The sequence below is a fragment of the Pleurodeles waltl genome, chromosome 12, assembly GCF_031143425.1.
Source record: "Pleurodeles waltl isolate 20211129_DDA chromosome 12, aPleWal1.hap1.20221129, whole genome shotgun sequence".
In the NCBI taxonomy this organism is placed as follows: domain Eukaryota; kingdom Metazoa; phylum Chordata; class Amphibia; order Caudata; family Salamandridae; genus Pleurodeles; species Pleurodeles waltl.
The window spans coordinates 648,820,444-648,845,279 of NC_090451.1; the positions used below are offsets into that span (position 1 = coordinate 648,820,444).

Below are 24,836 nucleotides of genomic sequence, written 5' to 3' on the forward strand. Positions count from 1 at the left end.
GTCTTATTTGACAAAATCTAATTAAAGAAAATCTTTAAAAGACCCTAAAGACTTGTCAGTAGTGGTATCTTGTAAGCTATGAAGGACCACTTATGATGAAATGAGTAAAAATTAATAAGATAAAAGCTGCGTGCAAAATTTGGCCACCCAGCCAGCACGCTATGGCCCTGAAAATTAGGCTGCTCCAGGCATGAAACTAATTCACCTACTCCTTAAGTAAAATATGGTATAATCTTGGAAGACATACATATTAGTTGTAAATGAGTTATCCTGGATCTGCTATAACGAAGATAAGACTCCGCTGAACCCTGAGAGAATTCTCTCACTCACCTCCACATTAGTATGAGGTGAACCTGGTCAGGACTGACGGCGCCTCCAAGGTGATGGGTGATTGCTGCCTAGTGAAGTGACTTATTTAGGAAGAAAACCAAAATGTGTGGGCGCAAATTTACATCACTGCCTGAGCATACTTTTTTATTTCAGTCACAAAGATTCCATGTAATAAACCTTTGTGAACAGGTGAAGCAATCTATCACCATTTTGGGTCTGTTTATACTATATAAAATGGAGAATAAATAAAAATTACTTCATCCATCCTCTTTGTCTTTTGGTTGCTAGGGTAAATCGACATGAAACACGTACAACAAACTTAAGCTTAGTTCTGCTAATTTTCTACCTTAATTGCATGGTCTAGTATTATTTTTTTAGAATGTAGTTTCATATGTGCACAAACTGGAACGCCAGCACAAATAAATGACATTTTCACTCTCCTGTGTGAAAAGGCATTCGCCATCTTGAACAGTCCCAGCCACGTCATCTCACCGTCGGCGCCGCGTGCCTACCTCAACCATACATGGAGAGCGCGGGTCCTGTCCACATAGCTTTGTGATGTGTTCTGTCAGCAGCGTTTGTGCTGGTAACAAACTGCAGGCCCTGCTCGCTTCATGGACGTGTGTGCTCGACGCTGCAGTTGAGAGGACGTTATGTAAGCTCTCACTGTCACCGCCAATTTGTTAGGGAGAGCAAGAGAGAACGAAAAAAAAAATGTTGGTGTGAGTGATTACAGAACCACGTCAGAATTGTGGGGATGCCAGCGCTCAGTGTCTGCAGGGTGTTAACACTGTTCTGTCTGGACAACCCTTTCTGCAGAGAGCATGGTTTCTCACTTAATTTGTATTTAAAATCGTGAATTCACCCCTCTGCACAGCACGTCAAAGTACAATCAAAATCACAGAGTTTATTTTATTCTTATAACACGTTGCTGCTCCTTATCTAGGTTTTTGGCCATTAAGTGTGTGCAAAAGGTTGCTGATGTAAAAACACCCCCACCGTGGACAAATCAACCTGAGGGAGCACTTTGGTGGAGGAAAGTGGCAGCGTCCATTGAAGCAGAGACATTGAGAGCCCTGGGCAGATGGGAGGACATCATCTCTCTGCCTGGACTGTTGGTGGGAGACCACTGATGTGTGCTGTATCAGCGGCTCAGCCGTCCGTCGCTGTATGATGGGGTGGGCATACGCACAAGGGAAGTAATTCTATCTGTGCATGAACCAGCAAGATGGCCGCAAGACAAGCTCCACGAGAGGCCAACCAGCTAGACAAGTGCTGCCGGGGGCCGTCCTGAGGGCACAGGACCCCAGCAGCTGCAAAGGAGCAAGGTAGACAGGAAAGGTTAGTGCCTGCCCCATGTGGAAGAGCAGGTGACGGAGAGACATCTTGTGGGCAGACCGAGCTCACATGCAGAATGGCTACCCCCAAGGCATAGGTGAGATGCATGGTGGTGCCGTGTGGTTGCAACAAAGACAGCATGAGGTTAACCTTAGTAAAGAGTGTGGAGACAGGGACATGAGCGAGATAAGTTGCGACCAGTAAAGGGGCTTTGAGGCCGGTGCAAGGGAACAGAGACAGTTGTTGTAATGAAGAGCGATGGAAAAGCAAGAAACTGTGGATAGTAGGCCAAGGTGGTCAAAGATGAAAAACCCAGGACAGACCATGAGTACAAGGGCGAATGGTAAAATGTGGGCATCCATGATTATATGTACTATGGATAAGGAAGGGAGGGAAAGAGAAAGAATGACGAAGAGGGGCAGTGAAGGAGATAGGAGGGGCTCCGAGGAGTTACAGAGGCTTTCTGGAGAACTACTGGCAATCAGATTGTGCGCCTTTACCATAGAAAATTAAAAAGGTTCATTTTGCGATAGACTATGAGGCACTGGCCAAGATGAGTAATAGTGTGTTGGTGATTGATGCATGGTTGCTGCAGCTTTTGAGACTCTTGGCACCTCAGTGCCTACAGAGGAACACTGTGTTCCAAGCATGGCCTACTAGAGACTTGGGCAATGCAGTGGGTGGCTGCCACTCTAGTTTGTAGTGGTTGATATTGCATAGGTTGATTGTCTTGGGCAGAGCAACATGGGGAGATATGAAAGCCCTTAGTTTCTGGCATCTTTGAAACTTGCAGAAAGTTTGTTGGCTGCCTGCTGCAAGAACAACGGACTGGCAAGCTTGGGGGCGTTTGTAAGGAGTGGACCCAGATGTGGGGGCAGACGCTTAGAAAGAGTAATGGACAATAGATCTGGAAGACCCTGGAACCAGAGACTACAACAGAACAAGCATTTGCAATGAAACAGGTCTCGCATTTCTCCGAGTTAGAGCTATTAGAAGTTGTAAACTCCCAACAGGACTTTTCTTGCCACATTAAATGGAAAAAAAGAGCACGATCAAGCTGCAACAGTTCACTCGAAGTGAAGCCTATCGGCAAAAGGGCAATTATCTACATAACCGGCAAAAGTGCAATTAACTATGTAACAGGGTCGATGTCATGGAAAGCGCTTGACTTCTGCCAAGCGAGATCGTGCTGCGAAAAAAGATAAAAAGTAGTGCACAAACTGGATGGAAAACAGCGAGCTTCGCATGTTTTCAGTACTACTTGGTCGCTGCGCCCGAGTAGGGCTAACCACCAGAAAAGGCATGACGTATGCATGCCTTCCACTAATGAAAGCAAGCAGATTTTAACAGGCAAGCCCACGAACCAATAAAAAACAATGACATGACATGGACGGGGCTTGGAGTCCTTTTCTAACTACTAAAGCGTTTCGCAAGTGAAACGCATGCACAAGCGCATGCAACAAAACCTCAACCCTAAAAAGGACAGAGATAGCTTTTTATGGAAAGGGTTTTTGCGGGGTATGGATGGAGTGTATTTGTGAAGTGATATGGATATTCGAGGGGTAATCCGGAAAGTGGGCAAGAAGTTTGGAAGTAACATGTCCCATCACAACAGCGATATTGAAAGTGAGGTATATATTTGGATGTTCCAAGCATTGACAGTGAGAGGCACACATTTTAATGGATTGTGGTGTAGTCACATTCTGTTGGAAGAAGATATGCTACCAGAAAGGATGTCTGGATACGGGCAATGGCAGCAGCTGGGTGTAGACGATGAAATAGTAATGGCGCATTGATTTAAAAAGGAGCATTGCTTCTTTAGTGACTGTATACTCAGATCGCCTTGGCATATTGGATTACCCTTGTGTTTATATACTACTATAGCATAGTCGTTGGGCCACAAGTGTTTTTTTTTCACTAAAATGTTTCTCCCTCATATCAGTTGGGTTATTCATCTTGAATTTCTTAAGGACAATGAGCAGTAGGGAAGCTCCTACCTACTCTAAGAATGTACAGCCAAAATAATAAGTGGTCCTTCACTGTTTGCCACTACCAGTACTCAAACACCGAATTTCAAGCAGTATCCATGAGAAAACCCTGAAAAATACAAGAAAAGACATGTTCGGACTAATCTACATGCACGGATGGTGACTATATTAAGACAGACATAATCCCTCTTGGTTTACATATACAGGATACAACACTAGGCTGGAAGATAAAAAGTCCTGGATTGATTTTAACCCGATTGCTATCACCAGCTCCAAGCCCTGAATGGTATTAGGCCTTGACACAGCACTTGAAAACTACAAATGTGAGTTACAGGAGATTGAGTTTGAAATGATGACCCTAAATTCCACTGGCCCCTCCAAAGGTACTTTTCCTTAGGCTATTCACATACAATTAAGGAACTATTCCTGAAACATCACTTGGGTCTCCTACCATGCATGCAGCATCTACCACCTTAGCAGAGAGATCCCACAAGGATGGCCTGCCGCTTATGCGGCACAGCCAAGGAAGATCTGCTGGACTTAATTTGTATGTGCAAAGAACTGTCGGCTGAACGGAGACAGCTGCTAAAAGTGTACTTCAACCAGAGGAGAATCCGCACTTTGAGGCAAGCTGTGCTGGCTTGCTACTTCCCTGATGACCTGCCATTGAATTTCAGGCAGAAGGGGACAGTGCGAGCCGCTGACTAAATCCCTCTGGAACTTGGCCCTGTTCAGCTGGCTGCTTCTCCGAATGGGCACATGTTCTAGTTGGAGGCCCCTAGCACCCTGCGCGTGTGCGATTATTTAGCCGGTACCCCGATTCTGACTCTCTGTGGTTAACCCGCTGGTGTCCCAATTCCTTCAACTTGAGGGAGCCACACGGAGAGACAGAGTCATCTTCTCATCTGCTTGATAATTTTCTTTCTCTTGTTATACATTCGCATACTTCATGTATCTAAAGTTTTACTGACCGTTTGACTATTTTGTAAATGTTTTATGAATCGGCCACATGGCATCTTAACGTTTAGTACGTTTTTGCTGTGGCTTTCCTTTTTAATTATGCATTGGTTTTAAGTAAATATGTTAAATAAAGATTTAAGTATTGAAGGAGTTTGAAAATATACTCATAGAATCAGGCACCCTTGCTAGTGCAAAGGTTGCTCTTGACAAACCGGTTAAGTCAGTGTCAAAATGTAACAGCCATGTATTACGTGGTGTCCCAGTTCACATAAACTACACTAAGGAGAAAGCATACCCTCACCTGCTTGACAGTTACTACACCAACACTGCTCAAATCTACTCTGGTAGCGAGCATATATAAGGATACAAGAATAGGATTGCAAAAATCATAAAAAAATCATTTGCACATATTAAAAACCATGTTTTATCTATAGAAGAGGGTGCAATATTAAACTACACAGTGCATGCATGTGAGCACCAGTTCCTTGGTGACTCCTCTTTTACCATAATCCAAGGTTTCCTAATAATGGTGGGCCATTTTAAATCCTAGATTTGTGTTTTGCGTCCTTTTACTTTCAACACCAAGGTATCCTACAAGATGGTGGCGAGCATAATCTTACATTCATCTCTAATTCCAAAACTCTCTTTATTAGATTTAGGCTACGAGACAGATTTAGCTGCCTCGCAAGACTAGCGTTACTCGAAATATACATACATTGTATGCTTTCAAAAAGGGGATTTTGGGCAATTGGCTTCATCTACTGGTTTGTTAATTTGTCATTTACTTTTTGCTTTCGCCCATGGGACAATGGATCAGCCCTCTTTACCCACTGGCTTCCTTCACTTTGAGTGGCTGTCCAACCCCTGTGCACACTGCTGATATCCGCCTAAAATGGCGTCTTTCTCCGCTGTGTCAAAGTTGGTTCAAAACACATTTGTTTCTTTACTTTTCTTATCTTTGAATGCTGGCTATTTATTTTGACTCTACATCATAGGCCGAGTTACATGGTTATTTGTTTGCTGACTCAGCCTTAAAGTTGCTGTTATAAAGTACATAAGTGGCACTGCAACAGGGTAGCTCCATCAGATTTGAGTGCTTAGGTCTTTCTTGTTGCCTCCTACAAAAGTAATAAAATGCGTGACACAACTGAGAGGTTTGTTATTTAAAAACACTAGCAAAAATTGCAGCATAGGTCAATGTGTTTTAAACTTCAGGCAGCATCTTGTTTCTTATTATTATTGTGGTATATTGTCGGTAGAAAAACTTTTGAAAAAATAAGTAAAGTTTGCTATAGCTATTGTTTTTGGCTTTACCAATGTTTGCTGTATTTGGTGGTAATAATACTCTTTGGCTTTGAGTGTACCAAGGGGGTTTGGTTGTTGCACCATCTCACTCGGTACGTGGAGGGGCCCGAGTCAGACCAACTGAAATAGAAGCTCAATGGTGAGAGTGTCCCCTTGACCTTCAGTGGTAATGATGCCCGGCTACAGGTGAGCATGCCATAATGATTCTGTAGGAGGGGCTTAACTTAATTCACCACCCAATCACAAGGGCAGGGCAAAAACACCACAAACTCTCCAGGCAAACTTCTTGGCAGACACTATGCTTGGCGCGGGTGCCTGCTCTTTAGAGCCATTCATGGGACCTTTTGGATCAAAAACAGACAAAATCAATAAGCATTAAACTGTGCCTCTGGGAACCTTTGGGTTTGCCAATGCCTTTCGGTAATGCCGTACAGCATCCCACCGCTGCACAGCATGGCTAAAGAAAGCAAGATGCTATGCAGCAAAGCCAAAAAAGAAAAGCCAAAAAGTGACGACGGTGCAGCCAGAGGAGCTGCGTGATGACGTATCCACGCGCATGAAAAATGATATCAATGCTATTTTTTTATTTACTGACCCGATAATTATTTGTAAGTTAAAAAAATGAAACAGAAGTACACAAAAGCGATGTTTTTAAGGTGAGGAGCTGCAATTTGCTGCCTAGTCTCCCTAAAAACAAAAAAACAAAAACATAAAATAAAAAAATAAAAAAGACATCGAGGGGCGGGGTTGGGGGAAGAAGCAGAAAAGCATCACACGAGGGACAGCAACACGGGTGTGGGGAAAGAAGCACACGATCAAGAAAACAACATACAGCGCGTGGTATGTGGAGGAGAGTTTGGCGGGGAGGTAGAAGCCCATATCAGGGTGCTTCCACAGCCATGCCAAGTGCCACGCATCACGGGTTAAAGTAACGCATTTTAGTGCCAGTCCCGCGTTACCGCACTGATTATAAAGCTCCTCTGAGCAAATTGCTGAAGGTGCTCTAGCTTGCACAACAGTATACAGTCAGAGAGGCGTTTCTGCTGTGTGCTGCAGGCGGTGTGAGGTGACTGGTTGCCATGGACACCAGTCATCTCAGCCTGGGTCCAACCTATTTACTTTGTATCTCTTTTCCCTCTTGCTGGTCCCAGGCCCTGTTTGAAATCAGGCGAGGGATGTACACATTTTTGCACCTTCTCCAATTAACTCAAGTGTAGCTAATTAACACACATATTTGTGTGAATACATGCTTTCGTGCAAGTGTATATTAATATATATTTCAATATATATATATATATATATATATATATATATATATATATATATATATATATATATATAATGTATTTTAGCACTTAGTAATAAGTATTTATTACTTCCCAAAATAACCCTTTTTACCATCCTTAGCTTAATGAAAGATTGAGAATAAAAGTAACATTCTATACTCGTCCACTTCGATTTGCATGTAGCTCCCTGGTGCCAGTTCAGAACTCGCTGAGCTGTAGTACGATTAATACTTACGACCTACTGATGAAAAAAAAAAAATCTGAAGCAAAAGCAGGATGCATAAACTATAAATATGTGACCTGCACGTTAAACTGTGTGCGTAGATGCCAACATTTTAGAAGAGGAATGTGGGAGATTTTGAGAAAAAAATCGGTGGTACGTATTTTCCCCATTGACCTCTACTGAAGCAGCAGCAATTTCAGACAGGAGGCAGCTAAAATAGAGCTATTTTGGGCTTACAAAATCGGGGCTCTGCCGCCTGAATGAGGTCTATTTGCAATTATGCTTCTGCTTTGCAGCAGGTGTTTTAACCAACTAAGCTATTTTATGCTGAGTCAAGCCTGTGCCTCTGGGTTCTCTAGCAAGGGCATTAATCACCAAGTAGGTTTCCGAACTTCAATTTCAAGGGTTTTTCTGCAGTTTCAAGGCCCTTTTTATGGCTCTCGTTATTCAAAATGTGTATTTTCTGACATTTATCTCTTACATGGTCTTCATTGCATAGTTTTAATCAAGAGAAAGTGTGACTCGTAGTGTCACATTTGGCGATAGTATGTCACTTATACACATTTTGAAAGTAGGAAAATGCCACAGGTTTGCAATCTGAACACTTGGCAGCTGTGCTTTCCAAGACGAGGTAGACAGCAAGACGGATCGCAGGATGGTGGGTATTTGGCCTGGGGGAGTGGGGAGGGGTGCACATGCATGAGACAGCTGGAAAACACATGCACTCTCCTGGAGTTCTTCAACCAAAAAAAACCCACAAAAATAAAAAGCAAACGAGCGTGACAATAAGCCAACCAAGGGTAGGCAAAGGGCAGGCGAAAAGCCCACTGTAAGCTTGTAGTGTGCCCAGATTGGGTCATTTCCATCGAGACAGATCGAGCTCTTAGGCGAGACCTAAAACGAAAATCATGTTTTGACACTGCTGCTAGGAAGTTATAGGTTTTGTTACATTCAATGGCCAGCAGATGTCACTATGACACAGGTCTAGTTGTTTATGTGGCCACTAACCTAAAGGACCAGAGATGGAATGAAGGTAGAAAGCAATGTTAGGAATTTGTTCTCCGCTGTCTGTAGAATTATATATGCACAAATGTAGGAAATGTCAGCTTTACATTTAAAATACTTATACCTTATAGGTTGTAACCCATGGATCTAGTCTTATCAGTTTTATAAAGAGGATGGCTGATGGACTCTGCATTAACTGGGTCGCTAAACTAAGTGGGGAGCTGAAACTCAGTTTGCTTATGTTAGAAATTAACTTTGCGACAAGCGAGCGAGATGCAGCCAATAAGAGTGGAGCCTGGTCATCTTATTAAAAATCACATGCTTACAAATGGAAGTTACTGTCCAAACAATTACGGCTCTCGCGGCTCCTCCAACCGCTTTATAAAACTCCCAAAGTAACACAAGACGCACATTCTAATTTCCTTAAATTAACTCCTGGGCACAGCAGGACCTGGGCCTAACCTAATTACAGAAACATGGCTTGGACATGGGTTGCCCTGCTGTTCTTTATTTTCTACTTGGCTGTTAAATCGGATTTTTTTCATGCCTTCTCCCGCGCAGAGGGTGGAGTTGCAGTTTTTTTAAATTATCATCTTAAATGCTCTCTTGTACCGTTATCAATAGAACTTCACGTGATTTGCATTTCAGCAATCAAGCAACATTTCCAAAAAGTTACCTGAAATTCCACCTAATTCCTTAAACTACAACAGGCAAAGCCAGAAGGTCTCGCCTATGCAGAAGCTATTGGCTTTGCCAACGTGGTTTAGCCACGTTGTTCACCAGCGTGGCTGCTGTTCAGAATGGCTAAAAGTGGCGCAGGGGAGAATGACAATGAGCGTCGCAGAGTGGAGTGGCGAAGAGTAGACCAGAGTGTTGCAGAGTGGCGTGGTAGAGTGAATAAATTGGAGTGGCATAGTGTGGAGTCGCTTAGAGTGGCATACACTTGAGTGGCATAGAGTGGAGTGGTGTAGAGTGCATTGGCGTGGAGTGCTGCAGAGTAAAGCAGCTTAGAATGCAGTGGCACTGAATTCAGCGGCGTGTAATGCAACATAGTAAAATAAAGTGGCATAGATTAGAGTGGTGCATAGTACAGTGCTGAGTGCAGTTGTGCATGGTGCAGTGGCACAGAGGGCAGTGGTGCTGAGTAGAGGGGCATATGGCTGAGTGACGCAGAGGTGCAGAGTAGATTTGAGTGGCATTCAGTGCAGTGACGTGGAGTGTAGTTATGTAGAGTGCAGTGGTGTAGAGCGCAGTGGTTAAGAGAAGAGCTCAGTGGTGCAGAGTGCAGTTACAAAGATTGGAGTGGTGCAGAGTGGAGTAGAGTGGCATAGAGTAGACTGCTTCAGAGCAGAGTGAAATGGCACAGAGTGGAGTGGTGCTGGGTAGAGTGCAGTGGCACAGAGTGTAATGATGTAGAGTAGAGTGATGTAGAGTACAGTGGCATAGAGTGCAGTGGTGCAGAGTAGATTAGAGTGGCATATAGTGGATTGCATAGAGTGCAGGGGCACAGAGTTGTGTTACAGAGTAAACTGCATTAGCGTAGAGTGTATTAGCATAGAGTGCAGTGGCGTAGAGTGCAGTGTTGCAGAGTGGCATAGAATACAGTAGCATAGAGTGGATTTGTGCAGAGCAGATTGGTGTGACTTAGACTGGAGTGGTTTAGAGTGCAGTGGCAAATAATGCAGTGGTGTAGAGTAAAGTGGCAAAGAGTGTACTGGCATAGAGTAGAGATGTGTAGCGTGAAGTGGCCTAGAGTGGAGTGGTGCAGAGTGCAGTGACATGGAGTGGTGTAAAGTGGAGTGGTGCAGAGTAGAGTGCAGTGGTGTGGAGTGGTGCAGAGTGGCATGGCACAGAGTGGAGTATTCATGGTGTGGTCACACACTGCCCTTACAGACAACAAATTTTCAATTGAAATGACCATTACATTTTCACAGACATAAAGGTTTACTAATAAAAAAAAATACAGTGCAAAGATGAAAATGTGTGGAAACACACTTCAGAAATAAAAAAGAAAAGTGCTACATTTGTGTTCCAAATTCCAATTTATTCTGAAACACTCACACATTTCATTTCAATGGTGTTGTGTGCTAGGAAAAACTATTTCCTACCCTTACTATTCAGCAAGATTGACAAATAAATACTCTCACTTTAAAGTCAGAGAAAGAAAGGTAAACAAGCACCCTCAGAAGGCAGCGCCTGACATTTGACCTCGGTCTTTGGATGCACAGCAAATGTGAAGATAGAAACAAGTATCCGCAGGCCTGTTTACATAATGGGAGCACTCGAAAGGATACTGTAAATAAGGTTTGGGCAAAGGAAGGTACTAACATAAACTGGACAGCCTAAAATAAATAAATCTAGCAAATGAAAAGCAAAAACATTTGAGTTACAAACCACAAAGCAGTTGACAAGCAACAGGCAGAACACATTAGTAGTTTAACTTTGTAGATGTCCCCAACATGTCTTTAGCAAACTGCTTTGTTTGTTGTCCCTCAGCATTCTGTCTTTGATATTCTTGTACCATGATATTCTCTGGGTCGATGTTCTGTAGGATAATCAACATGAAAACCTTCAACCTAAGTTGCAATACACCGACAGTGCGTTGGGGTAGATTAAAAACAACTGGTTTATGTCCAAGCTGATCCAGGTAAAAACTGCTTTTGGTGGTGCTCCCAGCCATTCTAATGTTCCATTCGGTGCCAGTTGCCAATGGGCAACAGGATCATAAAGGGTGCACTCTTGCTGCAAGATGAATAACCCCCCCCCCCCCACCATAATAAAATATCAACCCAAGTCTTAAAAGGTTGGCGAGCATGTACACAACACAAGTGTAGGTGGCCGGGACAAGTATATTTACGGAAGCCAACTGATGATGAGGTCTGGGGTTGCTTGCTTCCTGTAGAAAGAACCTGGCCTGGCAGTTCAAGTTGGATTATTTGTGTATAAGCAGGGCCTTGGCTGATTTCCATAATGCTGGGTTCTGTCTTAAGTGGCATGATCAGCTATAAACAATGGGTGGGAATGTGGCCTGATAGATTGCATGTTGTTTAATGAATATCATTAGCCCTAAAAAAAAAAAAAAGAAGGTGACCCTCTCTCAAACTGTACAGGTCAGAAACAGTAACAAAATAACTTCCAAAGAGTACATAGGAGGTGAAAATAGGTCAGTAGGGAGGCCTCACGTCAAAGCCCTTTCAAAATAATAGGCATGCATTGTAGTCCCACAACATGTGCAGCAGGGCATGAGGAGACCAACCAGAGCTTGAATTTAAAGATACAGTCCTAGTGGTCTCTCTGTAGTTCCTCATCAGACTCCATCCAGCAACTAGGCCACAATTGAGGACTTTGAAAGACAGGCACAGTGGACCAGGAGGTCTTTGAAGAGGTCTTCAAAATGTGGCACACACAGTCTGTCATTCTTGCTCTGAAACAGCAGGACAGGAACCACAAGAGACGACTCTGCACTACCCATAATTTAGAGACTTCTGGATTTCAGTAAAATGACTAAAGAATCAGTGGTATGCCCCCATGGTGCCTGAGACAATGGCGGAGCACCTGTAGCCTACCAGGTTTGGTGTTGTGAACTAATTCTGAACGCCATCCATCTCTAAGAGTAGTATTTCATCAAATGTCTTGCAGTATGACGTTCTTCAAGAGATACTGGAAGGGTACCCACTGATGCAGGCATCTTCATTCTTCATTCCTGTGGATCACAGCCTGCTACCTTGCTTCGAATTCTCAAAGTTTTGCTCATTCGTTTTAGAAAAGGTTGGAAATGACTTTACATATTTTACCATGAACAGCAGGAAGGTGGGAGCAGACTGCCTCACATCCCAGCATTCAATTTGCCCCAATGCATTATGGTAAATGCGGTATTAGTTCACGCTTACTGTAGTGGTAGCCTGTAGGTTTTCACCCTTGTTGGTGGAGCTAATGATATCAAGCCCTAGACATGTGTTTCTGGATTGAGTCCTTCACCAGCAGAGAGCAGAAGGCTTTTTTTCCGGGATTGCCGGAAATGCTGCCAAAGTCTTCTCGGGTCTTCATATTACTCACTGGCACACAGGTGCTTCAACCAGAGCTCGTCAGGTCATTTGCTGAGGGAAGCCTTTTTAAACAGACGGAGGGTGGGAGCACACTGACTCAAATCTCAGCATTCAATAACCATGAAATTGTTTTTGAAAAGGGTCTCCTATGGTAGTTCCAGCACGGTTTGGGTATTCCGTAATTCAGTCTTACAGTGGGCAATCGAACTGATGAAGACATTGGATAAGGCACAACAGACGCACAGGCCTGTAGGTTTAGTTGTGTCGTCCTTTGTCTTCAGCAGCTGCAGGAAGCAGAGGTGAAAGTGATCAATCAAGAGAGGCTCATGATCCAGGTTAGAGGGAGTCAGAACGCTAGGTGTGATGTGGCGATGGTGCTTTGTGGGCGGAAGCCGTCGGCGTAGCTGCCGAAACGGTTTGCACGCTTTCCACTCTCCTTCCGTGCCTGTTTTCCTGGCTCGCCTTTACCTCCACCTGTGCACCATTGGCATCTATCGGACCCCCAGCACAGTGCTGTCCCTCGCTTCGCACGTCAGTGCAGGTCAACGCAAGGAGGGTCTGGGGTGTGGTGGGAGGGGCGTCAGATGTTCCTACAGCACTGAGTACAGCAGAAGCAACAGCAGCAGTGTTCACTCCGTGTCGTCATATTGCTGCCGCTGCTTGCTGCACCGCTGGCCATCTGTCTTGGAGGCATTTGGAGCCATTTTGGGAAACCTGAGGGAAACCTTGCTGCTGCCTGTTGCCTCTTATCCCGGGGCTGTAAGAAAAGAGAAAAGGAAAAACAGTCACTTGTTATGGTGTGCCTCCTTGCCCCTGGTGACCAAAACTTTTTTTTCTTGTTTCTTTCGACTGTGTGTTATATAGAGCTTGTGCTTGGGGTACTTGAGATGCCCAAACGTCTTTGAATGCCCCAATTTGCCCTTGTGTTTCATTGCTTCCCGCATGGTCATCTGGGTACCCTTGTCATAGTGCATGCATTGAGTACTAAGCAAACCCGAGCCTCTCAGGCAGTACAGGCAAGGGCCAGTCGAGTTTACACTGCTCAGTCCTACAGCCTTGTAATCCAGCAAGTCTGTAGCTCTATAGCTCACTGTCATGGCCGACGGACAGTCAACTGACTGCAAATGGGACTCTGATTAGCCTCTGCTGCCTAACTGAATATTGCGCTCCCTGCATTCTGTACTCTGACTCTAACTCCCTAGAGGGATACAAGGAGCCCTGCTGTGCTGTGCCATGCCCTGGAAGGGTGTGGCAGCACGCCTAGAAAATCCCAGGGGCCGAGCTTAGGGGTGAGGGGTGGTGGCTGGTGCAAGCATGTAGAGAGAAAACATACCCTGCCCTGCGATCGTGCTATGTAAAACCCAGCGCGATCGTGCTGCGTGAAAAATAAAAAGATAAATTAGTGCAGAAACCAGGCTGAAAACATGGAGCCTCGTATGTTTTCAGTAGTTTACCAGTGCTCTCGAGGAGGGCTAAACACCGGAAAAGGCATGACGTATGCATGCTTTTCACTAATGAAATCAAGCCAATTTTTAAAGGCAAGCCCACTGAACCAATGAAAGTGACAGGAGTCACATGGTCATGGTTAAAAGCCCAAAGACAGATTACAACAGGGATGGAGCGCTTCTGCACTCGACCCTAATGAACGAAGCAATAAAAGCCTTCATAGAAGAAAGGCCCCGGGCCCTAACATGATTCCTTCTAAGATCTTTCTTCCCGATATAGAATGGTGGGCAGAAATTCTTGCAGAGCTTTTCAGGGCAATTGTGCTTCATCACCGTCCCAATGCCTGGCTAAACAATATTATTGTTTCCCTATACAAGAAAGGTCAAAAACATGACTAAAAGTCCTACGACCAGTAAATTTAATTGACACAGACTGGAATTTTTTTGAGTATCCTTTCACCGATACAAGCGGCTTCAGCGACTGGCTTTCAACTATCGACCAGATTTTTACATTCCTACCGTTAAATTACAAGATCAGCACAGTGAAGAGAATGCCCTTGTATGTGGCATTTTTAGACTTTTCATCTGTCTTCCATTGGGTATAAAGAAACCGCCTATGGGAAAAATGGCATATGGTGCGCACAGAGGCTTTTGCCACTAATTCAAATGTTACACTCCGGAACATCCGCCCAGGTGAGACTCAGCCAAAAGTGGCATGTTAGTAGGAAATTATATACCAATAGTGGGGGAGGGGGTGGGGGGGGGCCCAAGCAGGGCTGCCTTTTGGCATCACTTTTGCTCTCTGTCTATATTTCTTATATATACGAAGAAGTCTTGAGAGTGTTAGCTGTTTCTATCAATTAAGGGCTTTAATATCCCAGCCCTCCTGCATGCAGATAACTATTCTCATTACATAAACTCCTAAAGCTTTGCAGGCCCAGCTTCTGGTGATGGAAATCTACTGTAAAACAAATACCTTGCTACTTAACACCTGCAAATCCAAGATAATGATTTATAGGAGCAAGTGTACAAAGAAGCCCTCCTTCTTTATCAACCTGGAGAAATTAAAGTAAGTGTCAGCTTCCAAATATCAAGGTCTGATAATCAGTAATACACTTCAATGGAAAACTCACATCCAAACCTCCACAGTTAACTCAAGCTGCCACACTTGCAAATTTTGAGGATGGTGTATAAGCACAATCACAGGTTCTCCAGCTACATAGACAGAGTTTTTCGTGCAAAAGTGAAAAGCCAAATTTCCTATGTGGGGTCTCAACGGGTCAAGAGAATCCATAGGACGCTGCAGGAGAAAGTTTTGGAAATCATTGATCAAGCTACCAGCTAGTTTCCCTACAGCAGTACTAGAGACAGACCTTGGCTATTCCTTAATTGAGTCTAATTGCCAGACACCCCACACAAGGGCCTACAGAGAAGGGTGAGTTGAAGAACTACTCACCTGATGGACAAAATATGAAAAGAGCATTTCTCTACGCAGACTAAATATAGCTACTCGATTCAATTGAATAAGGAAGCAGAGAGGCTGCGCCTACTGCCACCCATGAACCTAAATTAGTTGTCACGCAAGACGATATAACCAATCGATCTTAAAACAACAATAAATATTTATTTCCCTTGGAAATCTAAAAATGATTTCCTAGGTTGGCTAGTTTGATCCGTTTCAACCCAGCTCAACAATACCTCGTCTTGCTACAAACCACAGAGAAAGAAGACTTTTAGCCCTAGTCTGATGGGAGGCGGTGGCTTGCAGGGGTTGGGGATTTGGGGGTGTTTGCTCCTAAAAAAGATCCAAAATGGACACAACCCGGAGGCTATAGTTAAATGCCTTTGTGGTGAAAAGGAGGACTTGGAAAATTTCATGTTGGCCTGCGGCCTTTATGGGAAGGTGAGGTCCAATACAAAAAGTTAAGATGCTGCACAAAGAGATACCTGGAAATAAGGTGGAGCATCTATTCCTTCTAAGTGACATTGCAGGACAAGTAACCAGGGTAGCAGGCCTATTACTTGCAGCTCACCTGGGATAGTCGCACGAAGCTTCAGACTGCTTAACAAGAGCAATCTCAGTGTTAACATCTGCTAGCCTCTTTTACTTTGTGAGTCACACCGACTGTCAGCAGTAGGACCACTGCTTTATGTCCTTGGTCTTTTTGGGCAGGATATATTTGGTTTCATTTTACTGACTATAGGATTTTAGTCTTAAACTTTTTTGAAGTTTTATATTTTGGTTTTAATCCTATGTGTGAAAGGCAGCCATGTTTTGCATTGTGGGCTGAAAGCACTTTCATCAACTCAATTCAGATCAATTTATGATCCACAATGAGGCCATTCTGCAGCAAGGCAGTGATTACATGTTTGTCTCCTCTAGAGGGTATGTGTTAAAATGTAATAGGCAATAAGTACGTCTTGTAATTCTTATTTCTTAGGCACTTATTGCCTTTTCTCAAAGATCCAGAAGAATCTTTAGAGAAACGGGACACAGCCCAAAGCACGGAAAGTGCCCGGCAGGAGATGTAACACTTTTTTGCAAAGCACTCTTATAGTCTTAAGAGGGTGTATTTCAATTCAACTCAGGGTTTATTTGGGATAAATGCTACAAAACACAGCATAATCAGGATTGTAAATACACAATGTTGCATTTCATTTAACTATGGAGTAATAAAACTTTGATCATTAAAACACGTTCCATTTAGAAAGTAGAGTAGAGTGAAGCGGTGCAGGGTAACGTGCAGTGGTGCAGGACAGAGTGCAAAGGTGTAGAGTAGAGTGGCATAGAGTGCAGTGGCGTAGTCATATAGAGTTCAGTGGCATGGAGTGCACCAGGGCAGGGAGATTAGAGTGGCACAGAGTGTATGGGCATAGAGATAAGTGGAGCAGAGTGCAGTGGCAAAGAGTGCAGTGGTGCACAGTAGCATATAATTCAGTGGCAGAGAGTGCAGTCTTGCAGAGTACAGTGTCTTAGAATACAGTGGAGTGGAGTGCACTGGTGTAGAATGCAGTGGTGTACAGCAGAGTGTTGCAGAGTAAAGTGCTGTATAGAGCAGTGGCTTAAGGTACAGTGGTGCAGAGTAGAATAGAGTAGTGTAGAGTGCAGTGACAGAGTGCAATGGTGCAGAGTGTGTGGTGTAAAGTGTTGCAGAGTAGAGTACACTTGTGTAGAGTGTAGCGGTGCAGAGTACTTGGCATAGAGTCCACTGGCTTGGAAGGAACTGGTTTTGAGTAAGGTGGTGTAGAGTTCATTGGATGGAAAGCAGCGGTTTAGAGTAAACTGGCACAGAGTGCAGCGGCATACAGTAGAGTAGTGTAGAGAGGCAGAACATTGAGTAGAGTGGCATAAAGAGCAGTGCTGAACAGTAGATTGTGTGAAAGTAGAGTGAAGTGGCGTAGAGTGGAGTGCTGCAGGGCAGAGTGCAGTGGTATAGGGTGCAGTGGCACAGAGTGCAGTTGTGCAATGAAGTGGCATAGAGTGCAGTGTTGGAAAGTAGATTAAAGTAGAGTGGATTGCACAGAGTGCACTGGTATGGAGTATAACAGAGTAGAGAGCATTGGCATTGAGTGCAGGGTTGCAGAGTAGAGTGCCTACAGTGAAGTGGCTTAGAGTGCAATGGCGAAGAGTGAGGTGGTGCACAACAGAGCAGAGTGGGGTAGATTGCATGGGCACAGAGTGATGCAGGGTGGACTGGAGTGGTACAGAGAGGAATGGTGCAGAGTAGAGTGCTTTGATGCAGTGTGGAGTGGCGTAGAGTGGAGTGACCTAGAATGAGGGGTGCAGAGTAGAGTGCAGTGCCATGGAGTGGTGCACAGTAGAGTGGAGTGGGGTAAGTGGAGTATGTATGGTGTAGTAGTGTACTGGCATTACAGAGAACGCATCTTCAATTGAAATGACCTTTACATTTGCACAGACATACAGTTTTATTGATAAAAGTATACAGCACACATACTATATGTGGAAATGTCATCAACTTGTGTATTGATTTGTTTTAATGGTATTAAAATATTTGTTTCCACCACACTTCAGAGTTACCCCCAGTAGCCAGCATGCTTTCACTTAAATCCTCTCACTTTGAAGCCAGAGAAAGAAAAGTAAACATCAAGCTCTATAGGAAGACAAAGCCTGATATTTAACTTTGAATGCACAGAAAATGTGACAAGATATTAATAAGATTTAAAGGCACAGAAAGAGAGCACTCAGAAGGATACTATAGATAAAGGTTGGGCAAGGAAAGGGACAAACTCAAGCTGGACAGCCTAAAACAAATAAAGGCAGCAAACAGAAAACCAGAAAATGTGAGTTACAAATCACAAAACCAGTGGTAATCAATGACCGGAATACATTTCCAAGGAAGCTTTCCGAATGTCCCCAAGATGTTGTTAACAAAGTAGACATCTGCATTGTCTGGTAGGCTTCGACCTAATGAATCCACTTCCAGTAGATGTCAATTTTCCAATCCTAACCAAGGGATTTAATACAACAGACAACCAAATCTCAGCCAGTTACAGCCTTACTCTCAAAGACCACTTGCCAAACAGTTTAAAAAATAACTAGGCAGGGCAAGAAGCAATCAATTTCAGCTGCTTTAGTGGTTCGGTAGGCCAGTCAATGTCAGCTAAACCGCCTTAGCCTTTTTGTCGGGAGTTCCTTCAACACCAAAGGGGGTCGGAGTGTAATTAGCCTGAAATAAAACTCACGGGGATTATGTTTCAGTGTGAACGTGCAGCGAGCGGCATCCACCCTGAGTGCCCGGGCACTGCCAAGTATTTCTTGGCATCCGTGGAATGCTGACATCCAAAGCCAGGAACAGAAGCAAGGCAGGGTTACTGTGGCTGGGGTCAAAAGAGGAGGAAACACTAAACACGGTAAAATAAAAACCCCTGGCGCTAAAATTAAATTAAAGTCTTTACTAAAGTCGGTGACCTGGATTTGGAACATAAACAACAGTGCAGGCCACGGAGGCGCACTGGTGTTATTATAAGCGCTGTCCAAAATCAGTGTCAAATGTACATCAGTTTTAATGTTGAGGCTCCTCAAACAGATTTTAAATACAACCTGACCATGGAAGAAATCTACAAATTTAAAATTGAATGTTATTTGAGGTCCTTCTACCCACATACCCACTACATTTGTACTTACTTCAAACCAGGAAGTGAGTTAATAAGACAATACTCGTGGCCCATTACAGGGTAGCTCAGTGCCATCCTGTTTTATTTCACTAAAACACAACACTGTTTCAGGCGCGATTTTTGTCTCTCACCCTAAGGCTATATAAATTCTCCCCTTGGTCAGATCATGGCACTTCACCTGAGATGAATAAGGGCAACTTCAGTAATGCCCACCCTGAATTTGAAGATCTTTGCACTAAACCTCTGTTTAAATACAAGTGGAAGCACTAGTGATCTGGTGACATGGCCCAATGGAAGCTCCAAGGCTCATATCTAACAGAAACCCAAGCCCATAAGCCACAGAAGCAATAAACGTCTAAATCCTAGAGCCAATAAAAATATAAGCCCTGGAACCACTAGAAACCATAAGCCACAGAACCAATAGAAACGCTAGACCACAAGCCAATAGAAAGCCAACCTCTAATTCTTACAACCGATTGGAAACCTAGGCCCAGAAACTTGTAGAAACCCATGTCCTAAGCCTTAGAAGCAATAGAAACCCTAGGTCTGAGAACAAATAGAAACTCAGGTTCTAAGCTTTGTACTCAACTCAAAACCTTAAACACTGGAATCAATCATAGTCCTGAGCCCTTGGTTGATGGGCAGCTCCAAGCCCTGAACCCTTGGCCCAATGTGAAACAAGAAGCCCTGAGGTAAAAAATACACAAACACAGTGAAGTTTGCAAAACGTCTCCGAGCTGAACAACTGAACAAATTACCTAAAAGGTAGCTCATTTATTCAACCAACTAAATTTCTCAGTAGGTGGACCTAGCGTTTAATTATAAAGTTTCATACACTGCTACTCAAAAGACTAAGCCCTCATTTAGGGTTTGGCAGGGAGGATCAACGTGACTGATATCCCTTCCACCGTATTACGATCCATTTATGTCCTAGGGTGATCGGAAGGCGGCAGATCTGATATCCGTCACGTTTGTGATGAAGTAACCTGTCCGCCACTCTCTAAATCATGCCCTAAATGTGCAATGCTCACAGAACCCACAGGGCACCAGATAAAAGTGGGTACTTTGTTCCCCTTTCCAAAACTAAGGGCCTGTTGCAGAGTGTTGTGTGGTTGGTTTAAAGGAGCCCTCATTCTGGTGACTCTGGGCTCTGCTAATCAGTTAGCTTTCAGCTGTGGTGAGGAGGGGGATTTAGCTACTGGTCTGCCCAGTTGTGTTAGCTACTCACAGCTCTAGCACACTTTCAGCTCGTAGGCTGGACTGTAGGTAGGACAAACTACAAACTTTTAATGCTAGCACACACTTTGAAACCAATGGCCCTGACAACTGAAACCATTCCCATGCAAAGGGAGGTTGTGTGGACTGTTACCAACGTGAAGACCCTTTTAATCTATCTCCAAATCAGTCCCCTGCTTTTTTTGTATATGTGAAATACAACACTAACCCTTTTTTGCAACAGAAAAATTCTACGAACACTGTGAAATTTGCAAGACGTTCCCCCGGGTAAGTACATTCCCACAAAAAGTATCAAATGTGTTCTGCCAGACAAACTTCTCTATGGATGGATGTTGTGTTTCAGGACAATGTTTCACACACTGCCACTCAGAAGATTAAATGTTAGGGTTCAAACCTACAACATGCAGGTTGCAAACACATCTCCTGCAGTCAGTGCTCTCACTTAACTATCTTTCTGCGGCAAATAGAGAACTCCTTCCTAGATTACTCTAATGCCGATTACAATGAACTGTGTCACGCGACCATCTGGGAGAACTTGGATTGCGAAATGTGCTGGTAAACATTCTCAAATTCCTTTACTTTCTTTGGTTGAGTCCTGCTCATGCGAAGAACAAAAAACAAATAACAATAACATTTAGAAGAGAAGTTATTTGAAAGATAGCCTAAACATTGTGTATGATGTGTACTGTCGATCCATCACACTAGACAGTGCGGTTCTTCAGGACAGCACATCTTCAAGGACATGACACAAGGATTCAAAACATAAATAATGTGCTAACCTCCCTCGATTAGCTGTACACGTCAGTCTGAGTGAGGAGGCCACTGTTTTCATCCAGGGCACTGTTATGGCTGAAAAACATTCCTCAATGTTTTTTAAAATGAGGTTGCAAGCGTAATGAACATGAATCCCACAAAGCTTGAAATCTAGAAAAATCTATCCAGGTTATGAAGTTTAAAAACTCAACTTGTTCAATAGTAAGTGTCCTGTGTCAGAGGAACACAAACCTACGTGTCAGCCAAATTGATACCACAAGCCCACTTTTCCTACTTTCAATGTGCTGAGAGCACACAACGCACATATGCTCATTTTTTCATGGTCACTGCACAGACAATATTGGTCGTGCTTCATGTTACTGGAAAGGAACTGATTAGGTGCTGAAACTATGGCATTTCATAATGAATATTCACATTGGCATTCTGACTTTAATATTCAAATGGTGGTTTCCTAAAGGTTAGCTGTCAGCTTCTACTTTTGCAAAACAGTTAAAAGGACTGCCTCTTAAGTATGTCACTCTCAGAAGCCAGAGTCCCTATTTTAAAATGTCATGTTGACTGTATGTTTTTTCACTTTGCACCCCATGTTTACTCACTGTTAAGGCTCATGGTTAGGGATAAATGCAACACAGTAGTTCGAGATGTGGTTTAAAAACACATGGTGATTCTAGGAGCAGAGCCTGGCGCTCTTAAGATCATGACTTTAGATGGGAGTACGTGGGACAAGACTGAAGTCACACATGGCTTTACTGAGTGTCAGGGAGGAATCCTCTACCAAGCAGTATTCTTTGGGCCTACCAGTCAGTGAGGTGATATTACTCACTGACATACTCGATCAAGGACAGTAACTGCCCTTGAAAGCTAGCAGAACTCTGCTAAGTAAGAAACTGAAATTCTAGATGTAACTCAAAGAAAAAAGGCACTGTTTAACCAAGCAGTTGTCGAAATAAAAGGGGGAGGAAGGCTGATAAAAGCCAGCATTCTTCATTAGATGTATAGTTTCTAAAAACACGAGGATCAGACTCAAGTTTTACTCAGTCTCATTCTTCTTAACCTTGTGTAAAATGCCCTTACAGTCCGTGTTGACTACTTCATTAGATGTCAATAATTAGAACAAAAAACTGCAAACTCATCCATTCAATATTTTACATTAACCTCAGCAAATACATTCACACTCATCTTCCATGGCGGCGAGAATGTGATTTCTTCCCGACATGCTGGTACTACAACTTCTAACATCTGCACATTATGTGGTCTTGCATCCCAGCCAGAGTTAAAAAGGTCCCAAAAATTAAAATAGAAGGGCAAGAAGCCCAAAAAATTGGTTCACTGGAGAATGGGTGAGTCCCTTTCTCAGTAGAAACTGATTTTCGTTACCATTGTGTAATCAATATCCAGATCACAAAACGCCAAAAAAAGTAATAGTTTTGTTTATTTCCAAAGGGGTTCAGGATTCCCTATATCAATGTTGAAGGTAAAAGCACCTGTATGGACCAGTTACGCATGTTTCTTTGTCCCAAGGTGACATGAACAAAATCTGACCAGACAGATCATACATAATGCTGCAGCCATACTCATCCTGGACCCCCCGCCCAAACAGACCCATATCACCCTCCCCACCACCTCAGAAACCTCCCCTGGCTCCCCACCCAGAAAAGAAGCCAGTTCAAGACCCTCACGCACACCTACAAAGCTCGGCCTACATAGGGTAACCAGGCGTCCCGGATTTGCTGGGGCAGCCCCGGTATTTCACCTGCTGTCCTGGCAGATTTTTGGAAATTTAGCTCATGTCACGGATTTTAGAGAGGGTCGACAGAAAATGGTGGGAGGTGACTTTCTATGGTTTTCAAAGCAGAGATAGTGACAAGTAGTTATACGAAAGCAATTTAATTAACAGGCATATTACTGGCTTAAAAAATTGCATTTTATGTTCCTATCGCCTCTTTTGTAAGTCTGCGCTGATGGGTGCTGTCATTTTGTACATAGGGTTGAAGTAAAATTGTAGTCTTCCTTCTATTTTGTGAAATGTGCCGGTTTTTGGCTTTCAAATTTTGGTCATCTTAGGCCTATATCAATCATCGACTGAAATTCCACCCTTATATCGCCGCCAAGACCTGGAATGACCTACCCCTCCATCTTTGAACAGCACCCTCCTGGGCAGATTTCAGGAAGAAACTAAGACCTGGCTCTTCAACAAATATCACGCCCAGATTCCCCTAGGGGTGACAAAGCTATAATATACAAATATTGATTGAGTGATCAACATTTTTACATGAACCTGAAACATCCCTGTCATGTGTAGGATATCTGCTCTTGTTTTTTCTCTGACTTCATTGGATGTATTATTGCAACGGGCATCAGGTGTTAAATATACAAAAGACCTTCTCATTCATTCCTTTCCACGCAGCCAAAGGCACTCTGGACTATTGCAAGAGCGTACTAGAGGCCATCCCAATACTCCTTCTTTTAAACTCTAAAAAGAACATTATACGATCTCCCTAGAGAAACTTCTACCTCATCCTATTGCTATTCAACTAGCTACCAGTGATCGTGTTTAAAGCTATAAGTGGCATACCCCCTTCTAACTCTCTGACTCATCAGTCTGTTCTACTCCCACCCAACGCTTATGAACTTCTAATGAGAACCTTCTAGTTTCTCACTAAGTACCCTGCGCTGCATCGAAGGTCTGGTGTTTAAACCTCTAGGACCCTAATGCCAGAATACTGTTACAATCATCCAAGGAAGCCCTTCCCTCCAGGGCGTTAAAGAGGCCCTCGTCCATCACCTACTATTGGAGGTCAAAAGCAATTCTGCCCAACATAGTCCTCAGATGTTGCAAATATGTAGGTTTGTGCTATTTGATCTAATTAGGTTTAGTTGTTTATGTATTAAGATGAATGTATTCGCGTTTAACATTAACACAACAGCATCCAAGTTCCTCGCCGCAACTATGAAATGTTGTTCAATATTGGGGTATGTGAACGACCCCAGCTATACCTAGTGATATCGTCTGTACACAATTTTTATTTGAAACGTACACTATTTCTATTTGAAATGCACACAATTTCTATTTGAAACGTTATGATTAAATAAATAGAAAAACATGTTACGTGTAGGGAGGCAGTTGATAGCGATGCAGAGGCTGACAAATGTTTAAGTTCTTGGATTCCCCGCCCCTCAGAAACATAAATCATCGAGTTAGTACATTTTTTCTCTTATCAAAGCTATGCTCAAAGACTGTATGCGCACACGTAAGATTCTTAAAATTCCTTTATCGTCCTGGGCTAACGCTCCCCAAATTAACAGCCTGGCGTACAAAAAGCCGTCCCACGCCCCTGTCTGCGAAAAACAACCCTGCCTTCTCGTAGAGCCACAGAAGTCAAGTTATTTTACTGCCTTTTATCTCTAAACACACTGACCCAGCCCCTCGAGCGAACGTGCTAACACCACCCAAAAACAAAAAACACGCACTGCCAGGACGGGAACATTAAATACCTCCTCTGCCGCCGCTCCGATTGGATAGCACTGTGGAATGCTAAGACGTTCCTAAGCGTTCATTGGGTGCTCGGGGTGTCACTCGTTGGTGGTCCATCGAGGAAGGCTCAGCTGTGCAGAAACCCGAGCAGTGCCTTGTGGAATGTGCGCAGGTATATGTCAGAAACGGAAGTGAAACCGTACTCTTCAATAAGGTGCAAAAGCATCTAATCATTCGCAATTTACCTGAAATTACAGGGTGCCTAATGGCACTAGGGCACCATGGACGC

General features: G+C 43.6%; 1 long non-coding RNA gene across 1 annotated transcript; it reads right to left on the reverse strand.

Annotated features, from left to right (window-relative positions):
* Positions 1-10,458: 10,458 nt before the first annotated feature.
* Positions 10,459-24,652, reverse strand: LOC138268522 (uncharacterized). Its single transcript, XR_011200021.1, has 2 exons — positions 24,568-24,652; positions 10,459-13,238 (listed from the first exon to the last, which is right to left on the reverse strand). It is a non-coding gene; the product is annotated as an uncharacterized lncRNA (long non-coding RNA).
* Between the last annotated feature and the right edge of the window lie 184 nt (positions 24,653-24,836).